At 35.3% G+C, this 13536-nt stretch overlaps 1 pseudogene; it reads right to left on the bottom strand.

Moving 5' to 3' along the window:
* Positions 1 to 1813: 1813 nt before the first annotated feature.
* Positions 1814 to 2607, bottom strand: LOC148190827 (uncharacterized; annotated as a pseudogene).
* Positions 2608 to 13536: the final 10929 nt, after the last annotated feature.

Below are 13536 nucleotides of genomic sequence, written 5' to 3' on the forward strand. Positions count from 1 at the left end.
ATTGATCCTTTAGGCTCACACAACTTAGTTCCCTTAAAAAGAAAGTCAAAACTATAAAAATCATTAAAAGCTCATTGTTCACAATCTTTATAAATTTTTCCAAAATATTGATCATCATCATACAATTCCTTAAGCATTTAAAAACTAAGCACTTTAGTTTCAAACCATGGACAATAAGGCATGCCTCCTAGATAAGGCATCAACAACATTTGTTTTGCCTTGTTTATGCTTGATAACATAAGGAAATTGTTCAATAAATTCCACCTATTTGGAATGTCTCTTATTGAGTTTGCCTTGACTTTTTTAATGTATTTAAGGGACTCATGATCACCATTGATTATAAATTCTTTAGGAAGCAAATAATGTTGCCAAGTGTGCAAGGTTCTCACTCTTTGTCACAAGTGGAATAGTTTCCCATTGCCCCTTTCAAATTTTCACTAAAATAGGTTATAGGATGTCCTTCTTGCTAGAGAACACCTCTTATGCCAACATTGGAAGCATCACACTCAATCTCAATTTTTTTTTTTCAAAATTTGATAAAGCCAAGACAGGTGCATGTGTGAGTTTGTGTTTAAGGCTATCAAAAGCATCTTATTGTTCCTTTCCCCACTTAAACCCCACATATTTCTTAATAATTTCATTTAATGGGGATGCTATGGTGCTAAAATCCTTGACAAACCTCCAATAGAAATTAGCTAAACCATGAAAACTTCTTACCTCACTTACAATTTTAGGAGTGGGCCAATCCCTAATGGCCTTGACTTTTTCTTCATCAACTTGGACTCCTTAAGCTAACTACAAACCCTAGGAAAACAACTTCATTTGTACAAAAAGTGGATTTGTCCATATTGGCATATAATTTCTCCTTCCTAAGCACTTCTAAAACTTTTCTTAAGTACCCCAAGTATGAGTCAAGTGTTTTGCTATATATCAAGATGTCATCAAAATACACAACAACAAACTTACCAATAAAATTCCACAACACATGATTCATCAATCTCATAAAGGTACTAGGTGCATTAGTTAGCCCAAAAGGCATAATCATCCATTCATACAAACCAAATTTAGTTTTGAAAGCAGTCTTCCATTCATCTCCCTCTCTTACCCTAATTTGGTGATAACCACTTTTCAAATCTATCTTTGAAAAATAACAAGCATCATGCATTTCATCAAGTGAGTCATTAAGTCTATGAATAAGATGTCTATACCTGATGGTGATGTTATTGATGACTCGACAGTCAACGCACATTCTCCATGATCCATCTTTCTTAGGAACAAGGATGAATGACATGGTGCATGGGCTCAAACTCTGTCTAACTCATCCTTTCTCCATGCGTTGTTCCACTTGCTTTTGTATTGCTCCTATAGGTTGGCCTGTTAGGAAGAGGTGTACCCAGAATAAGGTCCATGTTGCATTCAATACCTCTTTTAGGAGGTAAGCTGTGAGGAATGTCCTTAGGAAAGACATCTGCATACTCCTTGAGAAGTTTCTCCATACCTAAAGACAAAGAAACTTGCATAAAAGACAAACAAATATTGTTATGCATAAGCAAATATAAAGGTTGTTTCTTAACCAACGCTCTATGTACATCTTTTTCTCTTAAGAAAATGCTTTTACAACTCTTTATTATTTTACTTTCCTTTTTCTTGCGTTTTTCTGAAACTTTCTCTCTTGTTTTCTTTTCACTTTCATCTTACTTTGATCCTCACAAATAGCTCTACGAGATAAAGGTGTTAGAGACACCTTTTTCCCTTTAAACAAGAAAGAAATTTTATTGGTTATACCATCATGGGTTCCTTTTCTATCATATTGTCAAGATTTTGCCAACAACAAGTGACTCGCCTCCATAGGTACCACATCACATACTACCTCATCAACATACTTACCTATAGGGAAAGCAATATTCACCTGCTTATCCACCACCAATTCTCCATCCTTACTCAACCATTATAGATCGTAAGTACTAGGGTGTATAGATGTCACCAAACCAAGCTTCTCCACTAACCGTTTACTTGCTACAATTGTACAACTTCCTCCATCAATGATGAGTGAGCATACCTTTCCCATAACCATACATCTAGAATGAAAAATATTCCTTCTTTGAGTCTCATCCTCTTCCTTATTCATACTACCCAACAACCTCCTAACCATCAAAAGATCGCTCTCCAAAGGTGGTACTTCAAACTCCATGTCCTCCTTTTCCCTACTAGTTGATTCTCTAGCGGAATGCTCACTAATGTACTCCCTATTCTTCAACAACATCATAGTTCTTCTGTTGGGACATTGAGCTGCTTTATGTCCCCTACCTAAACATTTAAAACATTTTCTGAAGTAAAATGTGAAGAATCATCATTATTAGATTAGGAAGTTACTTTACCACTTGAAGACTCCATTTCCTTAGATTTAGAAATGGTAGAAGTAGTTCCCTCCTTCTTATATTTCTCTTTATCCCTCGATGAAATGGATGACTTCCTGTAGGAGCTTCTTCTCTTGAGTTGTTGTTCCACTTTGGTGGCTTGGTGACTAAGATCCTCTAAAGTATCGTAATGGTACATTTCCACCACATCTTAAATCTCTCTATTTAATCTATTCAATAATCTAGCCATTGTAGCCATAGGTGTTTCTTCTACATCGGCTTTCATTAAGCTAACCTCTATTTCTTGGACATACTCTTCAACACTCCTATTTCCTTGTGTAAGTCTTTGTAATTTATTGAAAATCTCCTTTTTATAATAAGGAGGCACAAATATTTCTTTCATGGCTACCTTTAATTGCTCCCATGATTGACAACCTTCTTCTTCTAGCTATGTCCACGGTAATTTGATTCCACCAATTCATAGCATAACCTTCAAACTCTAAGGATGCCATTAGAACCTTATCATCATCCTCATAATCATAAGAGCTGAAGGTTTGGTTAAGCTTAATTTCTCATGCTAGGTAAGCTTTCGGGTCATTAGCTCCATTAAATTTAGGGATAACAATCTTCTTCCATATCTTATCTTTTCTAGACGTGTGGTTTCCAAACTCTTCTCATCTTTGGCCTCACCTTTGTCTAAAAATATAGACATCTTCATCATTATGAGAATAACGGTCTTAATCATTGTGTCTCCTTCTCCTTTTCTCCACTTCCTCCAATCTCACACTCACATCTTCATTAGACTTTTGGAGCCTTTCAAACTGCAATTGAGTGTGTTGTTGCATTTGAGCCATTTGTAAGTTCAACTTCTCAAGTGCAACCATAATATTTCAGTCTTAGGTGATGGAGGATCACTAGTTTGGGAAGAAGTCATGTTCTACAAGAAAAATGTTAGTAATAATAATAATATATTTAGGACCTCACCACACCTCTAAGTGTCTCACTCAAATTTCACTCGTGTATCACACAAATAGGCTTCTTTTTTTTAAGTACTCTCTTGCTTTTTTTTTCACTCAAATTCCCTTTAGTGCTCGGAAAAGAAAACTCCAATAGCTTAAGCAAAGATTGAACAAACAATGTGAAAATTGTACGAGATCTAAGTATTGACACAAGAGGTTAAAGCAAATAGAAAACTCTAGACAAAATTCAAGAAATTCTTAAAAGACACAAAATAATAAAATTAGAAAATTATAGGACTACCAAAAAGAGTTAAATGAGACAATACAGGACTCTAAAAGTGAGATAGAATATAATTTAATAGATTAACATTCATAATGCAACATAATAATTTGTGTTAAACTCTACAATCTTTTTTACTCCTGGATCCGTACTTTCTCTCTTTTTTTTTTAAATATATATTTGTGTTTTTTTACCTGAATCCTATATATATATATATATATATATATATATATATATATATATATATATTAGTTTGGCAGTTCAACACACAAACAAAGATTGTCTTTCAAACATAAAACTCATGCAAGATCAAGGTAAATATTTAATTGCGACTACAATTAACATAAAAACACAAAAAAGAAAAAAAGATAATTTCCACGAATCAAGTGTAGAAATACACAAATTAAAAGAAGAACATAAAAATACAAAAATTAAAAACTCAAGGAAATTGGATTTTGTTATTTTTAATATGACAAAAAAATAAGATAAAGAGGACATTCAAACCAGAACTTTCTTTGATAATGATACGATCTTGTCCAGGAAAGAGTATGATCTTTTCTAAATTTGAATTCTCAAGGGGCACAATAAAATAAATCAGAGAAGAATGCGGAATAAAACAGAGATGAGGATGCCACAATCTAGCATATTGATATAAGTCAAGAAAGATTCGCCACAAAGATGTTAATATTTGATAAGAATAAGAGTTTTAAAAAAGGAACCAAGAAAATCCTCTCTAAAAAATTCAAATGCATATATTATAACTCAAAAGTGTCTACATATATATTTGGTTCCCTTATATATAGGCACAAATGTTTAAGGTACCTAAGAAACCCTAAAAGGCCAAAGGCATTGAGCCCAAAAATAATTCAAATTAGAAAAAAGAAAACAAAAACAAAAACAAATTATTTACCATTAAAAGAAAATTGCAAATATTTTTAATTGCCTAAACTATTTTTATAATTATGCTCCAAGTCATGATCTTCAAGTCCCATGAATTCCAATCTTCATGGAGCATCATGAGCCTAAAGGAGTTTTGTTCTTCCAACTATTTTCTCCTTGACCTTGTTATAGGTCCTTTGAATTGTAAAGGTTCTTCCTCAAGTTTGTCTTCAATAGGATTAAGGGATAATCCTCTATCAATGCTAGGAATGGAAGCCTAACTAGGGAGAGAGAGGCTAAAGGAGACTGTCAAGCTCTCTCTTGGTGACTTGTAGGCAAGAAGATAATTTTGGAATAAATCAACAAAAACCAATCTTCAATTAATTCAATGGTGTCCAATACAATCAAAGAAGCAAGTTATTTAAAGGGAACCAAAGTCCCAGTCAAGCCAATAGTAGCTAGCTATGACAAATGTGAGCATCCATGTGGAAAGGTGTCCTTGAAGCTACTGAATGCTCCTTTGCAATCTGCTTGACGTACGTGGAAGCTTCTTGTATTTTGGATGCTCACGCAAAGCGGCAAAGGCTGGCACTGGGCGCTGGTTTTGATTAACTTCAATTAAGTGGCTGAAATTGTATGTCTCTTGTTGGACTTCTCAGATAGCTTGCTGGTCAATTTCAGATACATTTTTCCAAAGCTTCCAAGTGAAAACTTGGCTCACTTCCCTATTCTTAATGCTTCCTTCCTTCTCTTTGTCTTTCTTCAAGTTTTATGACCTTTATTGTGCTAAGGCTTGGCCTTATTCCATCATGGGTGGTACTATTGAAATGTGTGGTCGTGTTTTATTTTGGGTTAGATGTGTAAAATATTGGATTTGGTAGAGTTATATGTGTTTTTGGTCAAAATAAAGGGGTTTTGGTATGTGAGTTTTTTAGTTAGGGGTTAGAAAGAGTCAATTCAATTTTAAAGTATGTTTAGAGGTGAATTAAGACTTGTTGGAGATGTTAATTAGTTGAATTCTAATCTAGAAAGAGTTAGTAGTACTTTGGTGGTGCTTTGGTTAGTTTTTAGGTGCATTTTAGAGATTTTAATTAGTGAAATTTTAAATTAAAAGTTTTGGGCTAGAGGTAATAATTTGTAATGTGTTTTTGGGTCTATTAGGACTTGTTCAAGTAGTTAGGCTGTAGAAATTGGGTGTATAAGGTAAAATCTGAGTTTAAGTGCTTTTGGAGTATCAAAAATGGTTTGATGCAATTAATCTATAGTCTAATAATCAAATGGATACTTACTTTCACTTATAAATGTGTTTCCCTATCAATTATAATGTTTAAGGAACCAATTTGATCAATATAACAAGTCTCAAGTGTATCAAAAGCCATTTTTGAGTGTGCTATCAACTGGTTTGGGGCTCGAGCGCCCCTTGGGTGCCCCTGAATTAGAGTTTCCAATGCTGAGCGCCAACTTTCTGGCATTGAGCGCCCCCTATCCAGTAGGGTTGGCATTGTGTGGTAGCTCAATCTAAGCTAACACACAAGGTTGTCTCATGTATATTTACTTTGAGTATAACTTTTCAAATTGAGCTTTTGTTGTTTTTGTCACACCCGGGATCGCGACGAGACGACGAGCCGAAAATAAACGGGTTTAGGAAAATATTTTGAGAGTCGCCACCATAATTTATTCTGGAAAAACTATGAAAAACCATAAAATAAGACATGGTCACGAAAAATAGATTTTAGGTTCGGGAATCGGTTACGCGTAAGGAAGGTATTAACACCTTACCGCGCCTGCCCAAAAGCAGTACCTTTAATTAAATGTATAAAGTTGACGTGGTTTTCTCAAAATGTTTAATTTTCCCTAAAAAAATTATAAAGAAACTATTAAGAAACAAAAAATATTTTTTGTTTTATGAACCCGACAAGGATTGACCTTGCTCCTATGTATATCCATTTAATGGAAAATCAGGGATCACATAGTTCTTTATCTAGAAAAAGGTTTGTGAGTTTATTTAAAAATCATTATGGATTGTTTGGGATTTTTGAAAAGCGAACCCCGACAAGGATTGACATTGTTTTTTTAAAAGGTTTTTTGTATTCTTTTATTTGAAAAAATATGGTGGAAAAAAAAAAGAAAAGAAAAGAGACCGACCATAAGCCGACGCGTACCCATACCCTTTTATTTTACGATTTATATTTTTTTATAGGAAAATACGTGATAAGAAATAATTTATTTTTTTAAAAATTGTTTATTTATTATTATTTTTTTAAGTAAAATTTTAAAAAATAAATATCACGTGATGCGAGAGATATAACCAATAAAAAAACATTATAGTTGTGAAGTAAATAAAATAAAATCTTTTAACAAAAACCTTCAAAGTACAATAAAAGAGAAGGAGAATACTGCAGAAATGACATACCCTTTTGGCTTTAAGTATTCCCCAGTTCTTCCTTGCTAGTTTTTTTTGGCAGAGTTCCTCTAGTGTGAGAACTTACTTTCTTCTATACTCTCTCCCACTCTTTCTATCTCTATTATTTCAAAGTGTACCTCTTTTTTTTTTGTCCCCTTTTTCTATCACAGGGTGCATATTTATATACGCACATTGTAATATTATGATAATCTTGCCTTAAATGTGAATTAATTGATAATGAAAAAAATAGGGAAAGAAAATGTCTTGGTTCCAAGAAAATCAAATAATATTCAAGAAATTGATTATAATTATTGTCACAAAATTTGTCCATTTTTAAAATCATATTTTCCTCTTTAAAAGCAACTGACATAACAAATTATATTAATATACTATTTTAATTACTGCTTATAATTATTGGCGTAATGTTGATTCAAATTATTACTATATCAAACTAATATTTCAAAAATATTTTCTAGTGATGTGTCCTGCATTAAGGAAATTTATTTTATTATTTTCTTTTTTCCTTTTTTTTTGTTATCCACCATTAATTATTATTCTCTTATTCTCTATTTTTATTTATTTACTTACTAGGACAAAATTGAATGTTGACAGCTGCCCCTCTTTATTTAGATTTTGCTAGATAACATGAACCTTAGAGTTTTTGTGTTATCATAGTAAAAGCTAAATAAAGATAAAGACACTAATTTCGTTCGGGTCTAAAGAGAAGGAAAAAAATTACCTCGAAGCGTACTTGGTAGAGAGTGTAGATACCTTGTGGATTTTACTGAAGGGCCATGATACTTGTGGAGGGTGTGTCATACCCTATGAACTTTGCTGGAGAGGTATATGAACCTCATGAATCGAAACTCTTTTTTTTTTGAGAGGCGCAAGAACCTCGTAAAATTTTCTAGGGAGGCGCACGAACCTCGTAAAATTTGATGGAGAGGCGCATGAACCTTGTGAAATTAGTTGGGGAGGTGCACGAACCTCATGAAATTTGATGGAGAGACGCACGAACCTCGTAAAACTAGTTGGGGAGGTGCACGAACCTCATGACATTTGATGGAGAGGCGCACGAACCTCGTAAAACTTGATGGAGAGGCGCACGAGCCTCGTAAAATTTGATGGAGAAGCGAACGAACCTCGTAAAATTTGATGGATAGACGCACGAACCTCGTAAAATGTGACAAAGAGGCTCACAAACCTCGTAAAATGTGACGGAGAGGCGCACGAACCTCGTAAAATTTGATGGAGAGGCGCACAAACCTCGTAATTTTTTTTTTAATTTGAAAATTCCAAACTTTTTCACTAATGTACTTGTTGAATCAATTTCCATTGAATTCATGAATTCCTTTTGGATATTGATGATGCATGGTGTGTTATGCTTTTTTCTTTGAACCCCTATGATGATGCATGCATGATGCTGAATGCATGAATGTATGGGTGAAAGAAAATTCATGTGAGACCCAAATATGGTATTATATTTCCCGTTTTGTTTTAATTCCACGACATCCCTTAAGAACAAAGTCGCACCCCGTGAACTTGCCTGTGATGCTTATTATTTTCAGGAGGTAATTCGAAAGTTAAGAGCGACCTTACAAAGAAAAATAATTATTAAATAAAGCATAATACAATAATGTCAATTCCACTTTAAAAGCATTCCCTATCATGGAATCATTATGCATAGAATTTTTTGACTACGTCAAAATTAACCGGCAAGGGTAACTCCTCCCAATCCATTCTTGTGAGAATAAGTGCCCACCATCAAATGCCTTATTTACCACATATGGGCCCTCATAATTTGGAGTCCACTTGCCCTTGTGATCCTTTTGTATTGGCAAAATCTTTTTTTAGGACCAGTTCGCCTTCTTGGAGTTCCCTAGGGCGTACCTTCCTTTCGAATGCTTTTGTCATTCTTCGCTGGTATAATTGTCCTTGGCATGCTGAGGTCAACCATTTCTCCTTAATGAGATTGAGTTGATCAAACCGGGTTTGAAACCAATCTGCTTCTTCTAAACGGGTTTCCATTAACAATTGTAAGGATGGGATTTCTACCTCAAAGGGTAGTACTGCTTCCATTCCGTATATCAAAGAAAAAGGTGTTGCCCCGGTCGACGTGTGTAGTAATGTGCGGTAACCGAGTAAAGCGAAAGGAAGCATTTCGTGCCAGTCCTTATTATAGCCTTCATGAGAATTAAATTCTTCAAATTGAGCATGGAAACTTATGTAGATGCTTTATTTTAGTTTGTTGCTGATTGATCTGTGTAAAAGCCTATACATTGAAGACACTTTTGTGGTCTCTAAATTCAAAAACTATAACAATTGATAACAAACCTAATGAAAAAGGAGATAAAGTACATGCTTTAGGGTTGCCACTAAAAATAAGAATATGGATTGTACACTTTTTCTCATCTTTGCCTTTTATTTCTTTCTTCATTATGCTCCTGCCAGGACCATGCCCCCAGCCCCTCCCCCCACTATGCTCCTTCCTTTCTCATTTAACTTCCACCCAAAAATCATACGCCACGACCATGCCCCTCCAACATGCACCTAGGGTCTCAACCACTTGTTCATCCCATATCTATGCAAGAAAACAAAATCTCTCTCTTTCTGTAACATCAAAATCTCTCACTTTTTTATTTTAAAACTACAATTTAGATGTGTCATGTAGTGATTGCTTGTTCCTCTCGGCCAAGACTATTCAAATCTCACTTCTGAACTGTCTTAGGGTGCTCTATCGAGTTTCTTTTAGAGGATAGACACTCAATCTTACAATCCCTCAATTATTTGGCTTGTGTCTCAAAATTTGGCTAGTGGAGTTGCCAAATTTTCACTCTTTTTCTCACTGCAGAATGGTGTTTCAGGAAGCTATTTTCCCCTGCTGTATAGGCACTTAGATCAAGAGCTATACAAGTTTCCACCCCTCAAGATGCTACCACTATCTACACAAGTGCTGTCTGGTTCATTTTTTTCTAAAAAAATGACTCACAATTTGGTGGTTTAAGACACGAAATGTCACAACAGTGGTTGTAGCTCAAAACTAATCACTCCAGCAACTTGATTTAGTGATTTTAAACTTGTTGAAACTTTGAATTGGCTCAAATCCAAACTGTTACTCAAAAACACCTTGCCACGTCCTAATTTTGACTCACAATTTAAGGTTTAGTATACTATTCTGCACTCAAACCATTATATCACTAATTGAACTCTGCTAGCAACTTTTAAACATTATTTTAGACTTGCTCAAACTGTCACACAACATAGAAACTTCTAGCATTCGAAATCTGACTTTGGTTATGGCCAAAAATGTGGAAAAATCACTCCATCACACCACAAAACCTGAGTTTAAAAGATTCAATGGACTAGGCAATGTTAAAAGTTACTATAGAATGTGTAACTACACAAGACCAAGCTAGAAAACAACAGCTAGGTGGAGTTAAACTTGAATTAAACTCACACACAACTCAAACAGCACAGTGCAAAGCTGAAATCTGAATTGCTTATTCAATGCTGGTGCAATATCAAGCTTCTATTTCAGTGTACATTTCTTGGTTCTACTGCTTAAGACAAGTTTGTTTGATGATTTTACATATTTTTGAAGTGATAGCAACTCCTAATAATTACAAAATTGAAAATTGACTATTTGAGTTGCTTGAAATCTGATTTCAACCACTGTCACTGTTTTTCCATCAAGCTTTTTCATCGTGCTTGCTTTCTTTGACTATGTCTTAGGTACTTATAATCTTCTAGCTTGATTATCTTCAGTTAGTTGTAGTGCATTAGGCCTTCCTAGAGTCCTTGGTGCTGCTATCCCCTTTTTCATTCTTTCAAATCTGATTTATGCTGTTTTTGGTGCATTTTGTTGCATATTTGACTATAACAAGAGTGATTTGTTGAATCTTGCTGTCTTTATGCATTTCTAATGTTTGAGCAAGTTTAAATTGCCATTTCAAAGTTGTTTGCACTGTTCATTTGGTCATTTTCAGCCTAAATGCATAAAAATGATATGAACCGTTTGATCCTTTCATTCTAGTAACTAATGTCAGACAGGTTTATTATGTGTCATATCCACCATTCCACAAGAAGAAGAAGAAGAAGAAGAAGAAGATCATGATGACGATGATTGAATGTTGGACATCTATTGTAGCAAATTGAACTATCATTTCAATAGAGTTATGTAAAATACCATCTTCTTCTTGTATACCGCCTTCTGAGACTGTCACACCATCTGTTTATCCATATTCAGCTGGTGATGGTGAAGGTGTTGACCTGCCCTCCATGATCGACCATGGATTGAGCCGTATGGTAAAGGGTAAGATTTTAATCCCTTTTTTAACCATTTTGATGTTTAAAGATTGCCTTAATTCAAATGACTTTTATTATGCAGGTTTATTCCATCCAGGGTTGCTTCCCAGGCCATCACACGATCAATTAAGCAACAATTTTTAAGTCCATGGCCTACTTGGGAAGCAATACCTGATGACGACAAAAAGTCATTCTAGCAGCATTTTCAGGTGAATAATCCATTAAACTAATTGTCATTCTTATTTTAGTATGTTCATTAATCAATGTTTGTTTTGTTTAATGTTACAGATGAAGGTGTAGTGGAAACATGAACATGAAACACAGATACAAAGAAATTTCTACATGAAAGCATCTCATCGACTGTCAAAGATGTTTAGGGATGCCCGCAATGCAGGAGAGCACCCTTACTAGCTGGGCGAGCACATTTGGAACTCTTTACTGGCTCATTGGAATTCAGTAGAGTTTCGCAATAAGTGTTCCAAAGCCCAGAAGAACAGAGCTTCTGAAAAGGGTGACACCCTGCATACTGGTGGGTCGATCACGATTCATGAGCATGCCTCTCGTATGGTAAAGTTTCATTACTTTTCTGTTTCTTTCGTATATAACTTATGTATTTTCTATTTCATATGTACACTTCTAACTCTAAATTATGTTACAGGCACAAGCTCTGGGACGGGCAATCCATGTTGATGAGGTCTTTGCACAGACTCATGTTCGGAAGGGCACTAATGAATTCGTTAATGAAAGATCTTGGAAGACTCATGTAAGCAAATAACACTATTACTATTAGTAATTTTTCATTTATGTTATTCTATCATTCCTTAACATTGCTTTTAATGTTTGAACATGAAGAATTTTCTACGAGACTTTCACAGGTTAGATCTGAACATGGGTCAGCTCCTATACTAGATGATACGAATAATGCAGAAGACGACATTCGTAGGACATAGTGTTGGGTCGACATCGTTGGTGGGAAGAAAAAGGGACAAGTGTATGCTGCAGGACAACTTGCTGCAAACTATACAGCATCGAGAGGCCATTGTCCGCCTTATAATGCTGACGAGGCCGTTGTCCGTTGTCCGCCACTACTGCTGACCAACCTTCTTCTTCCACCACTACTGCTAATGAGGCCGTTGTCCGCCTCACGCAGGCACTAGAGCAACGTGACCAGGAAATCACTTATTTGAGAGCAGAGTTTAGAAAATTTAAGGCCCTGATCATGAGAGTGTTGCCTGAAACTTCACAGGATCAGTTCATTATCCCTCCGACCTAACCACGACCCTCCCCGTCACTCGCCGTCCCTCAACAGCCCACATCAGTCCAACCCACACCAGTCCAGCCATCTATAGAGGAGCAGGATGATGAAGATCATTCTGATGATAACTATGTAGATTATTAGTTTTATTTTGTTATTAGTAGTTATAGAAACATTTGGATATTAGAACATTTGGAGTTTAGATCATTTAGATGTTAGATCAATTGGATGATTTGGATGTTAGAACATTATGTTAGATTGTTTTATGTTTCATTTATAAACACATGTTCTATGGATGATTGGATGATTTAGATGTTATATTGTTTTTCTGATCAATGATTGCATGATTGAGATGCACATCATGCAAGTATGTATGTGGTTGGAAAATGTTATGCAGGTCTGTTTATGTTGTGAACAATTTATACAGATTTGTTTGGTTTGATAAGAAATACAATTGTGCCTGAGATTTGCCTGGAACTTACTGCAGGCTTATGCCTTCGGTAATTACCAAAGGCTTATTCCCTTCGGTAATTACCGAGGACCAAAGCCCGTCGGTAAATGTTAGCGGCAAGAAATTTACCGATGGTCTCTTGACCGTCGCTAAGCCATCGGTAAATAGTCATTATCGAAGGCTTCTGGCTGTTACCGAAGGATTGTAGCCTTCCGTAATGCCTTTTGTTTTGTAGTAAATTTGAGTTTCAAACCACCAATTTCAAGTTATTTTTTTATGCAGACTTAAGATGAAGCCACTGTTTTGATTAATTTTCATTCAAATTCCTTTTTGAATTGTAGAGAAAGTTGGTTCATTGTTTTGATTAATTTTCAACAACCAATGCCAAAGAGAGTCATCCTTTAATGCCAAAGGGAATATCTGTCCTTTTTCAACAACCAATGCCAAAGGGAGTCACCACTATCTTTTCAACAACCAATGCCAAAGAGAGTCATCCCCTTTTCAACAACCAATGCCAAAGGGAATATCCCTCCCTTTTAACAACCAATGCCAAAAGGAACCCACTGTCAAACAATTGGCCGGATCCAACGGTGAATGACTTCACAACGATGAAAACAGTAGTGTAGATTTTATGTTATGCGAGAAT

This window comes from Vigna umbellata, chromosome 11 (assembly GCF_029865625.1).
Source record: "Vigna umbellata cultivar VRB3 chromosome 11, Vumbellata_1.0, whole genome shotgun sequence".
Taxonomy (NCBI): Eukaryota; Viridiplantae; Streptophyta; class Magnoliopsida; order Fabales; family Fabaceae; genus Vigna; species Vigna umbellata.